We start from the raw sequence: 22,508 nt of genomic DNA, 5'->3' as shown, positions 1-22,508 counted from the left end.
TCATTGCTCAAAAACAGTTTAAGAATTTTCATATAAGTTTTCTTCAACATGCAAATAAAACACATCTAGATCACAGTCTTTCCAGGAAGTATTGCGCTGCAGCCTGCTTTGTCTCTTATATTTGAATGCTGAACTCAAATATCCAGAGAGCTGATCTGTGCCATATCTCCTCACTAGGGCAGTGCAAACAGTTCCCACACAGTTGTGTGGGAAATTTTCACACAGTTGTTAACCCCCGTAAGGTCCAGGCGCTCTGTTTAATCCAAGAAACAGAGTGAAGGGAAATCTCCTAATGTACGCTTTTCATTCCGTTAACATGCCTATTAATAGTAGCATAGGCGGCATTGGATTAGTAGAACTAGGCAAACATTTCGGCAAGGATGTATGGGAACTTTTTTTGTGCAGCCCTGTTTCTTACTACTCATGACTTTATGGTGAAAAATAAAAGCTATGCAAAACAATTAGCTGAATGAAGGCCAGCATGAATGCTGGAGTGCAGTTCTAAACATACTTTAACGTTGGTTACATGGAGAATGCCAGGAGCTATGGAAAACACACTCCACTGCCCAAATACATTGACACTTTTTTTCCCAATCACTATTTAGTAAATGTACCCACAATGAAAACATCCATGCATTTAATATCCATTTTTCTCATTGGGGGTATATCTAAAAACAGTTTGCCGATGCTGCTGATCTCACATAGTGAAATGTTTGGAGGGTTCCATTAAGCGGGATAGATTTATTTTCTAGTGCAGGGGTAGGCAGCTTTCGATCTTTACAGATGTGGACTACATCTCCCATGATGCTCTTACAGCCATAATGCTGGCAAGGCATCAGGAGACATGAGAACCACGACATCAGGAGTGCTGAAGGTTGCCTAACCCTGTCCTAGTGTTTTACAGTAACAAAACCATAAAAAGGAGTACAAATGCAATCCCTCTTAAACTCTCCTAAAAAACATACAGATTTGTAACAAGAGACAACAAAGAAGAGAATACGCTACAGTTCTATTAACTGATAAACACTTAAGAGGCATTCCAGGCTGGCGTTTGCGTGAAGAGTACATAAAAAAATAAATACAAATAATATCTGATTAATCTTACCTTAATGTTATCACATTATTTGCCATAACAATGCTACCATTATTACCTCTAGTTTACTACTGTAATATTTTGTACTTGCAGTTCTATGTAGTTATATTTTGGCTGGTTGAAATATTTGCCAACCCAAAAAAATAAAATTCTATTTTATTCAAGAAATGGCTGCTTTGTAGCCTTCCTTCTCCATGACTCTCCGAGCTGTAAATCCTTCAAATAACTATTTCTTCCTGAGGCCCAATTCCACAAATTAATTTCATTTTTACTAAGCACTAAACCCTGGTTCCTCTAAGTTTATAGCATGCTCTTCCAGCTGTTTGGAATCAGTCAGTCAGCTCCACATTCCTCTGTTACCAGTTACTGCAATTATACTATCACCAGCGCTGTATTTAGCGCAAGGCTGACAAGGCGGTAAAAAAAAGTCGCCGCCCCAAACGCCTTGTCAGCCTCTTGTCCAAGGGAGCCCAGGAGCTGGCCACCCCTAGTGCCTCCTCAGAGGCTGGCATTTGCTTGTGATAAGGGCGGGCGGGGAGGGAGCACTCTCCACTGAGCTCATCATGCTCCGCTCCCTCACGCGCACCACAGTGATGCCGGAGCCGGAATGACTTCACACCGGCCCCGGCATCACTAAGCAGTGCACGAAGGAGCCAAGCAGGGAGATCAGAGCTCCCTCACGCGCCTGCATTGACCGCATGCCCAGCTGCCCCACTGGACCCCAGGGAAAGACTCCACGCCAGCACTCCCAAATGTAGGGAGATTGGGTGAAGTGAAATTTAAAATAAATAAATGTGTGTGTCTGTCAGTGAATGTGTGTGTGTGTGTGTGTGTCTGGCACAGTGTGTGTCTGACATTAAGTGCATAGGTGTGTCAGTAACGGTGTCGGTCAGTTAGTATATGTGTGTCTCAGTGTGTTTGTCTGACTGATTTGGTGGGTTTCTGATACTAAGTGAGTGTGCATCTGTCAGTGAAAGTGTTGGTTAAACAGTGTTTGTGCCAATGACTTTGACTGACATCTCTGACAGATACAGAGTGTTCATTTTAAAAAGTAAGAGCAATTAAGATATGGTGGGTGTGGGGGAGGGGTGACTCAGTTTTGTCATATCCTCTGATAGCCCCGACCTGGGGGACCAACATATCCAAAAATCACCCAGATCGATTCAGGGGTTTAGGATTTCCATGGAAGTCATAATTTTGACCGACCGTGCACATGGTCCTATGCCCAAAACAGTTCCAGGGAATTAGGGCCAATGGTCGGTCTCACTTTCTGGAGTATAAAAGTACATAAATCACATAAGTTTTTAAAGGGCCCATAGTCTTTCGGCAGGAGGCTGGCAAGCAGGTCCCTCCAAGAACACGCGGCAGAGGCATTTCTACCATACTGAATGTCAGTTTACAAGAGCGTGGGTTGGGAAACCAATTAAAAAATATATATATATAATAATAATAAAAAAATAATATATATTTTATAATTACCGAATTTAACCCCTTAAGGACACATGACGTGTGTGACATGTCATGTCATGATTCCCTTTTATTCCAGAATTTTGGTCCTTAAGGGGTTAAAAAAATAAAAAAATAAGATTACAAAATACACTGACAGGCTAAACTACATGTACAGAATACATACAAATTGATTAACTTTCCTCATGTTTACCACTGCTTGGAGGAGTTAATCATCACTGGTCAGATGTACCACTGATCTGCAAGGACCATGCTCAATTTGAAGATCTGAGATCTTCTGAAAGTGCATTTATGAGATGTCCAGTTTAACCCCTTAAGGACCAAACTTCTGGAATAAAAGGGAATCATGACATGTCACGTGTCCTTAACCCCTTAAGGACCAAACTTCTGGAATAAAAGGGAATCATGACGTGTCACACACGTCATGTGTCCTTAAGGGGTTAAAGGGAATCTCCAGTGCCAGGAAAACAATCTATTTTCCTGGCACTGGAGGTACCCTCTCCCTCCCACCCCCCAATCCCCGGTTACTGAAGTGGTGAAAACCCCTTCAGTCACTTACCTGAGACAGCGACGATGTCTCCTCCTCCGCGCCGCTCCTCCTACTGTCTCCGTCAGCCAGTGGGCGAGACTGGGCAATGCCACGCGTGCGCATTAACGCTCCCCATAGGAAAGCATTGAAAAAGATTTTCAATGCTTTCCTATGAGGAAATGAGCGACGCTGGAAGTCCTCACACAGCGTGAGGACGTCCAGCGACGCTCTAGCAAAGAAAATCTTTGCTATGATCAGGAAGTGACCTCTAGTGGCTGTCTATTAGACAGCCACTAGAGGTGGAGTTAACCCTGCAATGTAATTATTGCAGTTTATAAAAAACTGCAATAATTACACTTGCAGGGTTAAGAGTAGTGGGAGTTGGCACCCAGACCACTCCAATGAGCAGAAGTGGTCTAGGTGCCTGGAGTGTCCCTTTAAGGGGTTAAAGCTACCATGAACCCACCACAAACATGCTTTAACAAATCATAGATCACAGAGATAAGTTATGAATTCAATGTAAAATTTCTGATCATCACGCAACAGCCATTTCTTCAGCTTTGTGGGTTCTTTAACACCCATCTCCAGTCCCCCGGTATCTTTTGTGGTTTGCCCTGCTTGGGGCAAGTCTCCACTGTGATGCCAGTGTCTGAACTGTGCGTTCTGGTACTCATTCAATTCCTATACTCAAGTCAGTGCAAGTAGCATCGGCTTGGGCGTTTCCATAGCAACCACAACACATGCGCTGTGTTTGCCATGTGTGGAGAGCACCTGTGGGAGTTTTTTCTGCTCTCCCTTGTCAGTCAAATCTTCAGCATAGTATATGCGAAGGGTTTACTGTCAAATGGAAGAAAGATCTATTTTTAAATAGGGGTTTCTCCCAAACTATACGTGTGTTCACAAAACTGCTAGCACAATGTATAGATGTACTTGTATGCTCTTTAAAAAGAGCATAAGTTCCATCTAGCATGACAGGTACCCTTTAAAAATGGTTTCCACAACAGAGCATAGATAAGTTAGACATTAAAAATTAGGTATTCACATGTATGCACACATAACACTTGTAATAGGCTTTCTGTATGACCATCTGTATAAATCTGAAGAAGTCCAGTAGGACGTAACGCATAGGATTTAATCTATTGGATTTTATTTAACCCCTTAAGGACATGACATGTCATGATTCCCTTTTATTCCAGAAGTTTGGTCCTTAAGGGGTTAATTTTCTTTGTGTTATATGTATGTTTTTTCCTCTTGCACGTTTTTGGATCTTGGAAGCTTATCCTGGAGACCCAGTTGCTTCGTTTGCAACCACTATTTGTGGAGACATACGGTTATTTCTCCTGAATTCCTGTAAGTGCATATTTGTATTAAAAAATGCACTGTATTCTACATTTTCTTCATCTTTTTGAGTGATTATGAAGAGTCACCACAGCATTTTCGGCTACCACCATTTCTTTTAAGGGAGACATGCCTCCTAGTGAGTTTTCTACCAATCCCTCCCCCATATCTTTGTATTTACACTATATATTTCTTTTTCTGAAGATTATAGAATATTTTGATCTTCCTATACATCCAACCCAAGTTGAATTTTTCATGTGATATACATTTTGGTGTTACTTTTACGTATTCTATTTCACTTTATTGGTGTTCTTTTTATTTGACTATTGGTGTTGGAGTGTTTGCAGGAACACTTTTCTTTAACCCCTTAAGGACCAAGCTTCTGGAATAAAAGGGAATCATGACATGTCACACATGTCATGTGTCCTTAAGGGGTTAAAGGGGTATCAAACATTTATTCTTCAGGATATAGTGATTTGTGTTTGTTTTTTGCTTGTTCTATATTATGCAATGTTTTTATTTAAAATACATTTTGGTAACCAACAACACATCGCTTTCATACGAACTGTTTGTACTGGCTAGAATAGCATTTAAATATAGTTTACTGAGCAGGTTAGGATCATTGAAATATTTTAATCCTCCCACTTTTAGAACGAGTCTAGTTTTCATGTTTTTGAGTAAATGCAGAGTTTACTTTGCCACATCAACTTCTCTTCCTTGTTGCAATAGCAGAATGTTAGTTATTTTTCCCATGCAATTTTTTTTCTTCTCAGCCTTGACTATGCCTAAGTTCACAAATAGCTGAAGGCAGAAACCACTCAAAATTAGTTATTTGGAGTTTGAAAGAAAGAGATTCTAAAAGTAGACTTGTTCCCTGTACAGGTATGCTTATGAAAAAAGAAATAAATAAAAAGTAGTCTTAAAACTACCACTAGTGCCCCAACCTCCCCACCTATAGCACACCCACTATAATCTGCTACAATAACCCAGGCGGGAGAGGTTCCAGATCAAGCCCTAGCACCCTCATTATACAAAATAAAACCTCCGTTTGTGGCTTATCGATTAAATGTGTCAGCCGACCGACCTGTTCGTACAGTAACACTGATTGAACAATCTGTCTCACACATTAGGTTATCGTGAAATGTTTTATATCAGAGCTATGACCGGAGACAAAATAAAATAAAAATAAAAAAAAGCTTAAAAATTATAGACTATTAAAATGATATGCGTGGATGTGATGCAATAAGGTTCTCTAACTGGATTTTGAAGTTGATTTAAAAAAAAAAAAAAACACTTAACCTACCCTGGACAAAATCAGTTGCTCTGTCGAGTCAAAAAAATAAAAATAAAATGTATCTAGTGCCAATTATTATTTTTAAGGGGGGAGGAATGACAGGGTATTAGTGCATAATGTAATTATTGATGCACAATAAAAAAAAAGTTTTTTTTGTTTTGTTTTGTTTTTTAAAGTGTACCATAATTCACTGTGGCAATTGCATAAGAGGAGTTAAGAATACAGAACAAGTTCCTGGGATCCATGTTTGTGGGGACCCCAAAAGGTGGGACTGTCTTGTCAAAAAGCAGGATTTTTGGCACCTACAGCAGTACAGACACACAGACTAGCACGAAGCCGCATAATGTTACCCTTGTGACTTTTTTTGCGCTGTTATGAATCAGTAGGATAACAAAAACAGGACATTATAGCACCATAACTTATGCAAGGAATTTAAAATGTTATGGGTGCTTGAAGAGTCCCTTCAACTCCCAGCTTGTTTTATTTATTTATTTTTAGAATGGAATGTGGTGTTCTCATAAAAAGGAGTGTGAAACTGCCATAGTTCTATTTATACAATACATTTATAGAAACAAACTGTTGTAAGAATTGTAGGTGTGTTTAGCAACATTGAATGCATGGAATACAAACTTCACTCCTGAACACGAATTATTGCCCCAGTTTTAGATTCTAGTTAGGCCTACTATACTAGATGCCAGTGAATACGCATACTGAGGGCCAGAAGCATAGCCAGGTCTAGTACAAAGGAGATCAGGAATGTTGGTAAAAAAAAAAGGACTGATACACAAAGGTACAGTATTAGACAAGATCAGTGTTAAAGATGTAGCCGGATGAGAAACTGCAGTATGTGGAGTACCATACCAATATATTTCTTTTACATTTGAAGAGAACACACGCACGAAGTGACATGTCTATAGTTATCTTTTTTATGACAAGATTACTATCTGATGCCAATATGTACATAGAAAACACAGGGTGTGCCAGATTATTATTTTGGGAAGAGCAAAAGAGTGACTAGAGAACCCAGACAATACCTACAATAACCAGAAAGCCAGATTGACCTTGATTACTACGGATCCTCTCTAGTGTTTGTACGTTGTTCAATACAAGAACACAATGTTACCTGATCTTGAAGCACTTTAATGCCCAGAGACAAGGTCAAACATGAAAGACAAAGTATGCTAATTAGGATCACACTAGAGACGTAACTGTAAGCAGTTTTTAAATGTGCACCAGCTTTGTTGCAGAAACAATGATGCCATGACGGAAAAGAAAATGTTTTTGAATAAGTATTTGTTTTTACAGATTATAAACTGAGATTCTTGGATGTTGTATGGTATATTCATGCAATAACTGTTATACTAGCGCACTTGCATAAACATCTACAGTAACTTTCCAAGTGTTACAGAGCGTGGTTTCCAATCTTTTCATGAACATTGAAGAATCATATAGGCAATCAATGTGGTGTCTGATTCAGAGAAACTTGCCAGAGCCCATAAGTAACTTTGTTTCATTTACTTTTTAGAGTACCATAAGTGGCCATCAGTTTATCCATAAGTGGCAATCAGTTTATCCATAAGTGGCAATCAGTTTATCCATAAGTGGCAATCAGTTTATCCATAAGTGGCAACATTTTGCTCCAATTATAAAGCACATCAGACTCAGTTTTTCACAACTTATCACAATTTTAAACTGCAAATGTTTACTTCTTTTACGTGTTTCAATAAGTTATAACACCGAGTTATGAGATTCCCACTGCATTGGACAATGTCATTAAATGAATATCATCTTTAAAGGACACCATCAAGCATGATACTCTGCATGACTGTTCCATGAAACATCTCTAGTGGATGAATGAATGAAACAACCATCTATTCTAGGGGATGTAAAGTGAAACCCACTAGAGGTGCTCTTAGAGGGAAATGGAAACCCTGCCTTTTCACAAAAAAAGGCTGTGTTTACAAATTAAACTGCAGTGACAGACTCTTTACAGGAAAACCATTACATTAAGCTGTATCAGTTCCGGAGGTCTCTTTAACAGTGTTGGAATATCATTGCAACTCCAATGCAATACAATATTATGGGAAACTGGTTTAAAAACCTGTCCACAGATCTTGTTCAATCTCAAAGCCAGGGCTAGCAGCAGACATTTGTATGCATTACGAGAATTGGGCTACAGAAGAAGCCATGAATTCACAGGATCCCCACAGACCTCAATTCTGCACTCACACAAGTAACAGGAGTGGGTGTGGGAGATTGCCCAGAGGGAGGGCGGAGAAAGTTATGTCTGTATATCTAACCACTGGGCAATTAAATAGCAAGTGAGAAAGTCACCTTTTGGGGCTTTTTGGAAAGACACCACATGGTTCAGAAGGTGAAAGAGCTGCTTTAAATAATAGGACAGGCAAATTTTATATAAAAACACACTAAAACGACTACTTCCGCACATCCATCCCTTTATTACAAAAAAAAAAAAAAAAAAGTTACCAAAAAAATCCGCCACACTGATAAGGCGTAAAAAAGGTTGAAGTAAAATCATATGGCTGATATGATCCTATTTCCTCCTTATATCTCTTTGCACAATTTGATTTGACTTTTCCATTCATGGCATCTTTTTGTGTAGACAACGGTAATCCCCTTATAATGATCTTGCGGACATCTAGAATAATGAGAAGTATTACAGGGAAATTATAAAAGAAATTTTATAAATCTAAATTTGTGAACCACCATGCATATTTATTAACACACAAATGGAGATTCATGAGTTTTGCACAAACATTGGGTAAAATTATGCAGAACCGCTTATTTTTACTGGAAAATTGATGCAAGCTGTATAAAGCAGCAGTAGAAGATTCTAAAGTTTGTTCATTATTTCATTCCTACACGGTCTCTGAAGTCATAATGTAATGATGACAACTCCACTGATGCTATGCCAAATCATTTCATGTGTAAAATGACATTAAAATTGACATCATGCTGCCGGTCACTGTTCAGTCCACCCACACTCTCTGCCGCCATGTTCCGCTACCTGGGGGAGCTGGTTACCCAAAATAGGAGAGCCCTGGCCTCCTGCGCCGCCGACTCTGCTCTGGCCGCCGCCCTCCGCCGGTACAACCAGGCCGTGGACACGGAGGACGAGCCCAACTTCTTCAAGATGGTGGAGGGATTCTTCGACCATGGTGCCGGCATCGTGGAGGACCTGCGGACCCGGGAAACAGAGGAGCAGAAACAGGTCCGGGTGAAGGGGATCCTGCAACCATGTCCTGAGCATCAGCTTCCCCATCAAACGGGATAACATAGAGTGGGAGGTGGTGGAGGGCTACGTTGGCTTCTTTTATGACTTACAAATGTGCTGTAGTAGATGTGCCTTGTGGTGGAACCAAAGCGGGTGTCAAAATAAACCCGGGGGGGGGGCGGGGCCGGGCGGCCATGCTAGCAGGCTGCAAGTCACTGTGGCTCCTGAGAAATCCAGCAAATATCGGGTAAATACTTACCTTACTCTGCTTGCAACACACTGGAAGCCCTTAGTAAAAGGTCCTGGAGTGTCCCGGTGCAGCTGGAGCACCTGAAAATCGGGTGATTCTGGGTCCTGGAGAGATGCTCTGGGGCTTGAGGACTGAGGCCTACCCGGGAGGAGAGTGGGACAGACGGCCGCTGCCTCACTTTCTGCCCCGGCTGCTACTAAACTACAACGTACCCGAGGCCCTCCTGGACCCGTTCACCCCTCCCCCTCCCACCCCCCTTTGGACCGGCAGGGGTTATCCCGGTCCCCACCAGGCAAACTACCACCTCAACCACCAACCTGGGCGGCTCAACGCCGAAAGCAAAAGGCTCCCACACGACCTCACTAAAATGGCTGACGGCGGCGCAGCAATCCCACTGGCCACCAAGGACGAACCCTCTGTGGTGCGCTGCAGCAGTGCTCGTACACTTCACAATCCGAGCTGACATCGTGGGGATTCTCAGATGGCTCTCGTCATTCAAAGTGAATACTCCTGGAATAAGTTGAAGACAGGCAAGAACCACAACAGCCTGCATTTATTACACCTACTCACACTGCAGTGGCAATCCCTAGACGCTGGCTCAGTGCCTACTCCGACTGAGTGTGCCTGACCACCGGTCCTCAAACCGACGCCAGAGACAAACACTGGAAGTGCACTCAAGGAAGTCATCCCCATGCACCAACTCCACTATACTGCAGCCCGCACCTGTACACTGTGGCTTTGAAAGTACTGCGACCATAACCATCCAACAGCCGGGAAGCCCGTCAACAACGGTCTGTACACACTGTGGCCTTTGGCGGGACTTTGGGACTCAGCGGGCCTCTTAGGTGCATTACAGGGACTCACCTCATGTCTAGGAACAGGCTGCTTTTTCCTATCTTACGCATTGCCAGAGCCAGCAGCAACCCCAGTTTCAGATAACATATACGAATCAAGACACACAACGTGTATTGTACCACTGTTAGCCACATCAGAGGTCACTTAGGCTGCATTTACTGAGTGTGTGTGTGTGTGTGTGTGTGTATCTCCTTAGTTAATGTTAAAGTAAAAGTTATTTTTTGATGCCTTCTGCTGATGTCTGCCCAGTATGCTACACTCTACCTGGTGGTAACTTGCCTTTATACCTATTTTGGCTAAGCTTGTGACCCAATAACCCACAAAAAATGTCAGTATGTTTCTCTGTATCCGTACCTCATATGTCGTAACCTGTAACTGACACAGAAGTTTAACCCTTGATGAAACCACATTACTTTAAAAATAGTGCTGTGAATCAGACATGTGATGCTCTGTACTGGATGTGCAATGTCTATGTTTATATGTGAAATCTGCAAAGCACTACAAAAATAAAGAATTATTAAAAAAAAAAAAACCCTAGGAATTACTCTGACGCAGATCTGGAAAATATTACGAGGAGGTTCGCAATAGAACTGGCAATGAAATGCTTTACCAGGCCTGGCATTGATGTCCCTGCTCCAGATAGGAGCACAGTAGAGAGAGAAATGTCCTGGATAGTCTTATGCTAATACTATTGGACACACCGATATTAATGCACATGCCTGTGTAACTGGTAAGCCAATAAGCCAGGGAGGAATTCATGGACGTATATCTGCATCGGTCGGGGGATATCTTCCATGGGATTGAGGACTTTATAAATTAAGCTTTTTACATGGGCCATCTGGGCATGACTCCTGGGTTTGGTGACAACACCCTGGTCATTCAGGGATTTGGTAATGTTGGTCTGCATTCCATGCATTAACTCCACCCTTTTGGTGCCAAATGTGTTGGCATTGGTGAGATTGATGATACCATCTGGAATCCAAATGGTATTGCCCCTAAAGAACTTGAAGACTACAAGCTGCAACATGGAACAATAGTGGGATTCCCGAAGGCCCAGCCATATGATGGAAGCATTCTCAAGGCAGATTGCGACATTCTCATCCCAGCTGCCAGTGAGAAGCAACTCACAAAGTCGAATGCACATAGGATAAAAGCCAAGATTGTATTGCGAACACCAGAAGCCGATAGAAATCTTCCTTGAAAGGAACATGGTCATTCCAGATCTGTATTTGAATGCCGTGGTGTAACAGTGTCTTACTTTGAGTGGCTGAAAAACCTTAATCATGTTAGCTATGAACGTTTGACCTTCAAGTATGTACGTGACTCAAACTACCACTTACTAATGTCTGTACAAAAAAAAGTCTAGAAAGGAAATTTGGGAAACATGGTGGTGCTATTCCAGTTGTGCCAACCACTGAATTCCAGGTGAAAAATATTGAAGACATGCATTACAAAAATCGACATTCATTGAGGCTATATTGCATGCAATTTATTTTAAATAAAAAAGTGACAACTTTCCTTAATGAGAATAAAAGCAAATCTAAATATTGTGAAATAACTGTCTGGAAATTTGTTTGTGCAATGTATTACTTTAACTTTCTGCTTTCAAGATAAAGTACGGGGTGGAAAAAAAACAAGCAATTTTAAGGTTTCATTCAATTTTGTAATTTCCAAAGTGTCAGTTCCCCTTTAACCCCTTAAGGACACATGACATGTGTGACATGTCATGACTCCTTTTTATTCCAGAAGTTTGGTCCTTAAGGGGTTAATTGTGTCCTTGTCATGCACACAATTTGTGGCTAACAGATTACTGTAGGAACATTATTTACAGTTTTTACACTGTTGCGCTCTGTCAAAAGCTAGATATGTACTGCACTTTTTATATGTTGGACACATATAATTGGACATATGTTGGACAGTAGTATTTAAGATATTTTTTGCACATATTCATAGGATTGAAGTGGATCAGCCTGTACAGAACAGAACAAATTATGAAGATGAAACTTGGATTAGAGCACACAGATTTAAAGCATTAGTATAACAAGTGAAATAACAGGAAGAAAATAAATGCTGAATAAAACAAGTACATTGAATGTAACAGTTGATATTGAGTTCATGAGCGGTCACCTGCTAATACAGAAAGAATCCAATAAATTCTTTAAAGGAACATTATAATGTTAGTAATACAGCTTTGTATTTCTAACAGTCTAGTTTCCTTCTGCTGCCTCAACTCCCTCCAAGGCTATAAAGTGGTTATAGACCCTTTAAACACTTGATTCCAATGTAGAGGTTCCTTGGCATTGGCCCTGTCTCCGCCTCGGCTGACCTCATTGCAGGAGGTACCTAATGTGCATGTGTGGTGAGCGACGCTCCAAGAAAAAGGCCTTTCTCACAGGAAAAGCATTGAATCAATGCTTTCCTATTTGGATTTTGAAGATGCTGGATGTCCTCATGCAGAGTGTGCGGACAATCAGTGTCATTTCACGGAGTTAAACAGCATGAAAGAGCTGGTAGACCGCCACAAAAGGCAGACTTAAACCTGCAATGTAATTATTGCAACTTTTCTAAAACTGCAATGTTCTCATCTCCAGGGTTAAGGGGATGTGGCAGTGCACCCAGACCACTTCAATTAGATGAAGTGGTCTGATTGCTTCTAGTGTCTTTAGTTCACACTTGTTACATACAAGCAGACTTGTATAACCTTTAAGAATCCTTTTCAGGACTTACAGCTGGTTTAAAAGAGCTTTTCTCTGCTGCCTCTTACATAACATCAAGTTACATTAGTATGTAAATATGTGTGTAACAGACTATGTTATACGGTTTCCATATTAATCTGCACTCACATTTGTATTATTGATTTCTCCAAACGTCTTCAAATTGTTGTTAAGGCTAGTATATAGTACATGGTAAATTAGTAGGTAGGATAGGTCCTTAATTTTATTTACAGTTCCACATTAAATAAGGAAAGTATGACATTTGCATATCTGTATTAGAGTTTCCATAGCAATGCACAATACTGTTAGACTAATTTCAAATACGGTTAAATTACTCATGTAGAATATATGTTTCTATGCTGCAAACTGGGGTGAGCGGTGGAGAAACTACTGCTGGTGCAGCTGCACTGGGCCAGCACGCTCCGGGGTCCATTGGATGGCCCATGCACTTACGGCCACCAAATGGACATCTTTGATCAGGGGCCTTGTCAGGTGCTGCGGCCTTTTAACAGTGCAACCAGGCCCCCTGCTCTGTATAAAGCCACGATGCTGGAAGAAAGTGAGTAAAAGTCACTTCCTCCCAGCTTACTACTGAGGAGAACGCGAGAGAGGGGAGGACAATAGAGAGAAGCGAGGCTGGTCAGATTCCAATCCAAATGCCACTGGACCCCAGGAGAGCCACCCTCCTGCATAGAACAATACGGAAGCAGTGGGTGGCTAAAAATATGTAATGCAATCTGAGTGCGTATGTGTTACCCGAGTGCGTGTATGCATGCATGCGCATACATCCCAGCAAATGACAAATCTACATATAGACACTAAACAAGTCCACAACTGCTTTCAAATTGCAACAGTACAACCATACTTCATTCAAATGCCAACACTACACACATATACAAACACACAAAACATGCTTACATTCACAAGCACTATTCACAAATACAGCTCTGCAAGGATGAGCACATTGTAGATCCACAGCTTGAAAAGCATTGTGGAAGTTGATCATAGATAGCGATCACATCCATAGAACTCATAAGCGTCCTTTTACAACTTTCTCACCAGGGGACTTCTATTTGTATCCACATTATATTCGGAGTCCTCATTTTGAATCTTACTTGTGTACATGTATTTTATTTCTCATTTCTTGTAAGTAAAAATCGGGTTGTCATAGTAATACCTGCCTAACTTCATATGGAGCTGGCGTTCCTAGTATAAGGAGCATTATTAAAATTCATAAATCTAGCAATTAAATTATAGATGCAAAAGAAACTCTAGTTTCAGTCTAGCTCTAGTTTAGCTTCTTGGTGTTCAAATAGTAACATTGTATCTAAAGCAAGAAACGGGATGTGGTAGCAACATCATATCAAAATCGAGAGAATGGTAACATTGCAGGCAAAGCATAATTGAACTATAAATTGTGGCACTTAAATATGATAAGTCCATTTCTGACTACTCAGACTTCCAGAAAACAGGACTTCAAAATGTGTGGTACTTGATTAACTGGTTTTTAGAATGATTCAGCACAAAATGAACTTTTTTCTGTTAAACGAGAAAAAAAAAATAATAATCCAGTTTTCTTGTGAAATGAGACAAGATCTCTGCACACGAACATGTGGATCTTTTGCAAGTCATAGTTAAGGCCTGTCGACTTAACATGCGTGGCAATAGAACTTTTCTCCTCTTAACAACAAAAGTTCTTATACATATGTCAACTAAAATCACTTGATTTCCCCCCCCCCCCCCCCCCCAAAAAAAAAATATATATATTTTTTTTTAACCATATAACAAACCACACAATATATAAATAGAAGGATTTTAAACATCACGCCCTACTATCATATACAATAATTTGTAGGGCATTGTGTAGTATAAAAAAATAACACAGGGTTCTGGAGACATAATAAGCCAGTGGTAGGAAGGTCAAAAACCACACTCCGAGTTATTTACTAAAGTGACAATTTTCAGGAATTCAATGTGAATTAAAGGAAATTTTAAAATTAAGGCCGAAATAGTTGAATTAGAACTTTAGCAGACTTAAGAGATTTTTTCCAGTTCGGCTATTTTACCCCCCTCCAAAATGAGTATTTCATAGAGATACAACTGTATGGAAATACTCACATTGACGGTTTTGCAATTTCACTGAATCTCCAACCAGGTCAACAAGATACACAGAGGCACAGTATGGTTTCCTTTGTGTCAGCATTTTTCCTTTGTACTCCCACGCATGCGCAAGAATACAGCACCAACGATGGCTCCTAGCAGCTAAATAGGACCGGACAGAACAGGATGGCAGCGCCAGGTTCAGGCAAGTAAAACCTACCATGCCCTGGCCCCGTGGCTACCCGATGCCAAGCGGTAAAGTCAAGGTCGGTGGTCTTTACATTATTTGTAGAATTTTTTTTTTTTATAATATCTGATGCATATATTTAAAGTTATACACAACTACTCCTCTCCTAACAGCATTGTGTCACTTCTAGTAGTAAAACATAGTTGATACTATGTATTGACTCTCGTGTGATCCTGAGAGTCATCACAGGTCCGCTGGGCATAATTTGTCATGCATGCCCAAGAAAATGCAGAAGATGGAATTTAGGGCAACTGGCATTTTTGAAACACAAAGATGGCGATGCCATGAAAGAAGATGGGGAAATGCATAACGCTAATGGCAAGTTACACTAGTCTCGGGTACGCTGTAAATAGGTGGGTGTCAGAGCCACTGTAAATTCACTATAAATTCCTGTATGTAACATATGTAACATAGATGTTCGTAAGCAGGATTAATGAGAAAATCTAAATCTTAGCACTGGAGAGTTAAATCTAAATACCAAAACAAAGAATTCTTACACAAACTTATGGTTAATGAGAAGACAGTGAAATGCGCGATTTGGTCTGTAGTAGTTAAATAAGACTTGTGTCTAATTGGATGCTTGTCAACTAGCAGACTAGCCATTCTATTCACCATAACCCATGTATCATGGCTTTCTGCTTATAAACAAGCAGCAATTTGGCAAAGGGTGAGCAGTTGTTTCAATAATGTCTTTTCATGAATTAAAACCAAGGAAAGGTGCAGACTGAAAAATTCCATTGAATACCAGTTGGAAATGGTCTATTCCATACCACTAAGTGACCCTATTTAGGAGTGACAGTTCCTACTTTGTTTTCAAATCTTTCTCCCTCTTTTCTAGGAGCTCCATATTGTCGGTGTGCCTTAATGTATATCCAAAGCACTAAAACAGTAATGTGTATTTAATTTACAATAAATGTTTTTAGAAATCAGTCTGTGCAAATAAGATACATTGTTCTTGTTCTAAATTCCATTATAGTTGCACAAATTGTTAATAAGCCACCTAAAAATATATTTCTTAACAGCACTGCTCCTGGCCACACCCAGAAACCTACAATTAAAAAAGTGTTTGGCCATTTGAAATGTTGGGAGGTATGGGTATATGGAATATGTTCAGTCATGTTAGAACCATTGGTGGATTTTCAGCCTGGTCAAATCTACTATGCAGCAACCGTGTAAATAATAAAATGGCCCAGCTACAAAAATGTAAAACTCAACTCTCACACACCCATGGCTGGCTTTCTCATGAGGACAAGGCCTTGGGGTGGCAGTCAGGAGGGGTGGCACAGTCGGTGGGGAGATTAAAGGTCTCCCTCACCAGCTGGCCCTTTCCCCTTCTATGTGGGACTGGGGAGATTTCCCTACCGGGCCCCTGCAGGGCCGGTGCTGAAAAAAAGACGCTGCACTGACTATCCTCAGCAGACCATGTCAGAGTATTGTTGAAGGTTACCACAACAATGCAGTGAAAAATCCCAAAGCTGACCGGAGCTGTCTGCACCCAGAGTGGAAGATCCTACATCCCCCACTACAGCCCGTCACCCTACTATACACTCCACAAAATCCCCTTTCCGCTCATTGTAGCCCCTATTGCACCACTATAGCCACAACACCCCCTAAAGTCCCTATTGCCCTACCCCATAAGCAGCATACAATACCAGAAGCAACTCTCTCTCAGCCCTGTCCACCTAGTCACAGTCACCATGCACTCATACCCCAAACTAGCCCTATAAATGCATCTAATATTCCAAACTATACACACACACACACACACACAGGAAAATGGCCTTGGGCAGAAATTACGGTAAATCTGGCCCGTATACACCAACAAATTTAGCAGCAAAAGCGGTGTGTGGTTTGGTACTTACAAAAAAAATGCATTCAGTGAAGGTTGTCGGTAAAAAGCCTACACGAGCAAAGTGAGCTCATATATGAGGATTTGTTTACTTTTTTGTAAAGCTGATTCACATATCTTATGTCCAATTACTGGCTTTGCAAAACCAGATGAACCTTTATAAATATGTATGTTCAGCACAAATGAAAAGGACACAGTGTGGAAACAGGAATAGTAGGCAAGATTAGCCATCCACCTCAAGGTTACAGTAAGGTCACTGCAGTGCTGGGTCATGTTCTCAAAAAAGGGGCAGCTATCCTTCTATGAGAGTTATAGCAAAAGCACACATCAAAGCCATGTTTACTCTAACTCCTGTCTCCCTTCAATCAATTCCGAAAGTTAGGTATGACTTGCCGCATTTTCTATATTCCGACATGGGATCATTGGAAATATAGATTGCACTAGAATCATACAATGCATGGCTTGCTTAGCCCAAGTGACTTATCTATCTAGGAGAAAGAAGTCCAGACGATATAAACATCAGGAGTGAAAGCTTGCATTTCATAACCAAGATTGGGGAAATCAGGATACCGGTACATAAAACTATATTTAAATAGGTAGTGGAACAGTTGTGCTTCAAAAATTCAAACAAAAGAAGAAAATAAAATGGCACAAATTTATACATGAATGTTGTGGCCTACAAAGTGCTAACAAGTAATATTGGAATGACAGTTGCAGCTTAAAGCAACACTTCAAGCGCAATAACCACTACAGTTCACTGGCACCCACCTCATTGTAAAAAGACAAAACGTTGCTTAAAAAGTTTAGCTTCTTACCCGGGGACCGCTTGGTGCGGCTTCCTTCCTCCACTACTAATACTAGAGAGCCAGAAGTTCCCACGTAGTTAGCACTAGCAGATAGGTAAAAGGAACATGCGCAGAGCACCCCTTCTGCACAGTGACCTACTGTAACAAGGCCACATTGGAGCCGAGTGCGGACCTGCATCTCAATTCTATAAAAATCTTGAGCTTCTCCTCAGAAGAAGATCTGATGCGTTGTGGGTGCCAGGAGGACCCACATAAATTGTCAAGCCTTACTAAAAATAGTTTCACTACTTACTGTGTAACAGCCCCTTACCACTCCTGGCACCATAAACAGAACAGCGGGCTGTAAAGGTTATGGTGCGTTGAGTGTTCCTGTATTGTCAGGCACTGTAAATGTTCAATAACATCACTGGAGTAATAAAAAAAAAATTGTAATCAAACAACAAAGAGAACAAAAACAATAAACTTAGCATATTGTTTCAGCAAAGTTTAAATAAAAAATAAATAAATAAATAAAAAAGGTACCCAAATAAACAGGTTAACACATGGTGTTTCTTGGATTTTTCAATCGCCTTTATCCAAATCAGCATTTACCTTTTAGAATTACAACAGAAACAATACGCAAACATATGGTGGTTAGTGGAGAACATAAGAACAAGTTGGCCTTAGCTGGACAGACATTCCAAACCCCGCTCCACCCAAAATTATATCAAAGGGAAGTGATTGTGTTGAGCATAGTGATACTGAGCGTGCCAAGAAAAGCAGGGTTTATTATATAGTGCTAAAGAAGCACAGGTCAATGTTAGCTTGAACATTGGAATTTCTTCCTTCATATATTGTTATACCATAATGTAACACATGAAATAATTGTGTGAAGTGTAACTGCATGAAATTTCTTATGCACTGACAAAGTTTACTTAGGAGAGCAGATTACAGTAGAGAATTTTTATAATATAATATATATATATATATATATACATATATACACACACACACACACACACATACACACACAGTAGTGTCAGGAAAACAAAGCTGTTTTCCTGACACTATAGTGCCCTGAGGGTGCCCCCACCCTCAGGGTCCCCCTCCCGTGGCACTGAAGGGGTTAAAACCCCTCCAGCAGCTTACCTTAATCCGGCGCTGGTGACCTCTCCTCCCCAGTCAAGTGAGCCACATGCGCGTCAAGTGCCGAGCGCGCATTCAAAGTGTCCATAGGAAAGCATTTCTCAATGCTATCCTATGGACGCTCTGTGCGATGGAGGCGTAATGTGCCTCCAGCGTCGCAGATGCGCCTCTAGTGGCTGTCCGGAAGACAGTCACTAGAGGCTGGATTAACCCCAAATGTAAACATAGCAGTTTCTCTGAAACCTGAGGGACCTGGCACCCAGACCACTTCATTGAGCTGAAGTGGTCTGGGTGACTATAGTGTCCCTTTAACTTGTGGTTGATGGTGCACACATTCTAAAATTATAATTTAAAGTTATTCTAATATATTATTGTAGGGCTTGACAAATCCCAGGCGTCAGTTCAACATGACTAAATTTTGCCTGAGCATTTGACAGCCCTTCAGTGTAGGCGGACAGCTAAGGGAGCAAGAAGGTGGCCGGTAATCTGAATAAATGCCGGCTGAGGCAGAATGGAGGTGGCAAGGGAGCATGGAAGTGGGCAGCGAGGGAGCTTTAATCTTCCTGCAGTTCTTGCTCAGCTTCATCGTACGCTGTTTAGTGATGACGGAAGCTGGAATATGACATCACTCCGGCACTGGCATCACTACAGAGGGCGTGCGAGAGAGCAGAGCACGAACTGCAGGAAGATTACAGCAGCCACACTGGATCCCAGAGACAGGAGCTACTCCAGCTTTCAATCTTGATGATCTCAGCTATACCAATGTTTTCCAATAGTAAAAGCTGTGCCAATCAGTATCTCAAAGAGATGCATTGTATCAAGGCATTCCTATGGGGAAAATTCAGTGCCTTCACAGAAAGCGTGGAGATGGAGAACATAGGAGCAGGAAAACTAGGGCTAAATTGAAGTGGTCTGGGTGAAGTGGCCCACTCCCCTTTAACCCTGCAAGTTTAAATTATTGCAGTTTCTTATAAACTGCAATAATTACCTTGAGGTGTTAACTCCTTCTGGGTGGTTAGGCGACTTTTGGTCGCCTAAGTGATGCTGGAAGTCCTCAATCTGTGCATAAGGACATCCAGCGTCTGCTAAATCCCCATAGGAAAGAATTAATACAATGCTTGCCTATGGGGAAGCGTAATGCAAGCGTGGAGGAGGAGCCTGACCCAGCGCTGATGTACTTCGGCACTGGATCCAGGTAAGTGACTGAAGGAGTTTTAACCTTCAGTGCCGAGTAAGGGGAGAGAGCAAGAGGGAGGGGGGCACTATAGGCAACTACAGTGCCAGGAAAACTTTCCTGGCACTATAGTATCCTTTTAAAAGGAGTAGGAATAGGTGGAGTCTAAAGAGGAAGGGTTGGGTTCTTAATCAGGAAGAAGTGCGGCAAAATTAGATTACGGGGGTGCCCAGGTTTAGTCATGCCTAGGGCAGCACCAAACCAAAATACACCACTGACAGGATATAGACCCCAGAATCACTGGTATCTATATCCTGTCCCTGTATTCCACTGTAGTGGTGCTGGTTCCCTTAAGAATTGTATTTTTGTTGTTGTAAAAAAAAAAAATTGTTTTAAAAGAAAAAACAACTGGCTCCTAGCGGTTTTAGCTGGCTGCTAGATTCCAAGCCCTGTATTATAAGGCCATCTTTTGTTTGTTTTTGTTTTTTTAAATGACACACACAAACAAAACAAAAAAAAAACAACAACAACAACACAGATGTGAAAAGTGAGCACATAAGAAATTGGGGAACATAATTCCAGTAAATGTTGGGTGCTCATCTTTTTTTTTTCTGTGCTGCCTTTTATTATTTTATGCTTTGATGATCTCATCCAAATAGCAATTTTCAGAAAACTGACTTCTGTCTGACAGTGCAAAAGTTATTTCAAAATAGATACGGTTTGATATATTTAAAGATGGTAATTCATTGATATTGCATACCCCAACTTCCCTTATGTGACAGTTTAAGTGCAGTTCACACAGGGGAGATGGGGGTGGAGGGACAAACACTTAAAAAAAAAAATGTGAAGCAGGTGTATAACCAATACTATATTCCCCAGAAATTCAGTAATCATATACAGGAAGGCTTTTTTTCCATTTTCTGATCATCAGTCATTACAGTTTGAAATCCATATACATTTGTAATTTGGTTTTACGGTCTGCCACCATAAAAAAAAAAAAAAAAAATATATATATATATATATATATATATATATATATATATATATAAATAAAAATAAAAGACACGCGTCACTTTTACACAAATATACAAACTAAATTGAAGCATGAAAAGTATATAAGTAGTTTAATAAATGTTTACAAACTTCCTAAAAACAATGTCAATTTACTTTGCCTGGCACACCTCTCAGCTAAGGAAGTTACCGGGTTCTCCACTATGTAAACTGTAGGTTTCTTTTCAAAATGTATATTAACACTTTAACAAATAGGATTACAATCCAACCTGGTTAAGGCACATAATGCAAAGGAGAAGAAGAGGAATACTGTTTCAGTAACTAATATCAGCAAGAAGAAAAAAGGAAACATTTATTATGGATTGACAGGAGCCAAGATGTCTAGTTACTGGATGAAGGTAAATACAGCAGTCTGAATTTCTATTTTTAAATGTTTTAATTTATAAGATTTTCTGACCTCAGAGAAACATACTTGTGAATCACAGGGAATAAGTAAACATTCTAAAACACAAATCTATAGCTCTTCATTTTTCTTTATGTAAAAAGGCAATCATTTTATAACATTATTGTGGATCTTTTAAATACTGTATCACACCCCAAAAAAAAAGCCAAAGTTGAATATCTGTAAACTTGATTACTGCAATCAGAAAGAGTCTTAAAATGCAAATAATGTTTTATTTTAGACATGGTATACAGGAAGTTATCAAACTCTCTGTAGTTACTGGACACTTCATACATATTCATGAGTATTAATGTGAAAGCAATAGAATGTTTTCAAAATTATTTCATTATGGAAGTGGAGAAATAGAGTGGGGAATTCCATGCTCCTGTCACTTTATGTGAAGATTGTGTTGGAAATTCGGAATTTGTCAGTTTTATACTGCTCAACAACTGACAGTGTGTGTGGAAGGGGGGGAGTAGAGGGGAAGAGAGGGGAGGACAAGGACAAATTTAAAGAGGCTACAATCTTCATACATCACAGATTAAGTAAAAATGTAACTAACTCAAAATGACTTTCAGGTTCATACCAGGCTCTTCTCCCGCTACACTGTAAATTTAAAAAAAGGAATTGGCCTACATTTTTAATATCAATCATCTTTCTGCGTCAAGGAGTATCAGTGAACATATCACCTCTGCGCATTGTTATAAATGTCTCAACAGGGTACAGTGACGGTCTATTTCAGCAATGGAGCCGTTGAAGAGCAGCGCAAGAGGTAAAAAAAAAATAAAGAAAATAAAGAAATATATATATATACATATTAGAAACAGGTGCCACTTCACCACTTGGACTATATAAACTATAATATAGACTGTAAGCTCGTTTGAGCAGGGTCCTCTTCAAACAAATAATTGCTGTAAGTTTTCTTGTAATTGTCCCATTTATAATTAAAAGCCCCCTCTCATAATATCGTAACTTGCTA

At 40.4% G+C, this 22,508-nt stretch overlaps 1 protein-coding gene and 1 pseudogene across 1 annotated transcript in view; one reads left to right on the top strand and one right to left on the bottom strand.

The window, feature by feature from the left end:
• Positions 1 to 22,508, bottom strand: part of GAB3 (GRB2 associated binding protein 3) — a 120,795-nt gene that overhangs the window by 93,193 nt on the left and 5,094 nt on the right. The window lies entirely within an intron of this gene.
• LOC134572958 (glutamate dehydrogenase 1, mitochondrial-like) lies at positions 8,738 to 22,305 on the top strand (annotated as a pseudogene).

This window comes from Pelobates fuscus, chromosome 9, assembly GCF_036172605.1.
Source record: "Pelobates fuscus isolate aPelFus1 chromosome 9, aPelFus1.pri, whole genome shotgun sequence".
NCBI classification, from domain to species: domain Eukaryota; kingdom Metazoa; phylum Chordata; class Amphibia; order Anura; family Pelobatidae; genus Pelobates; species Pelobates fuscus.
The sequence above is the reverse complement of the archived record's forward strand: the minus strand, read 5'-3'. Positions and strand labels throughout refer to the sequence as shown.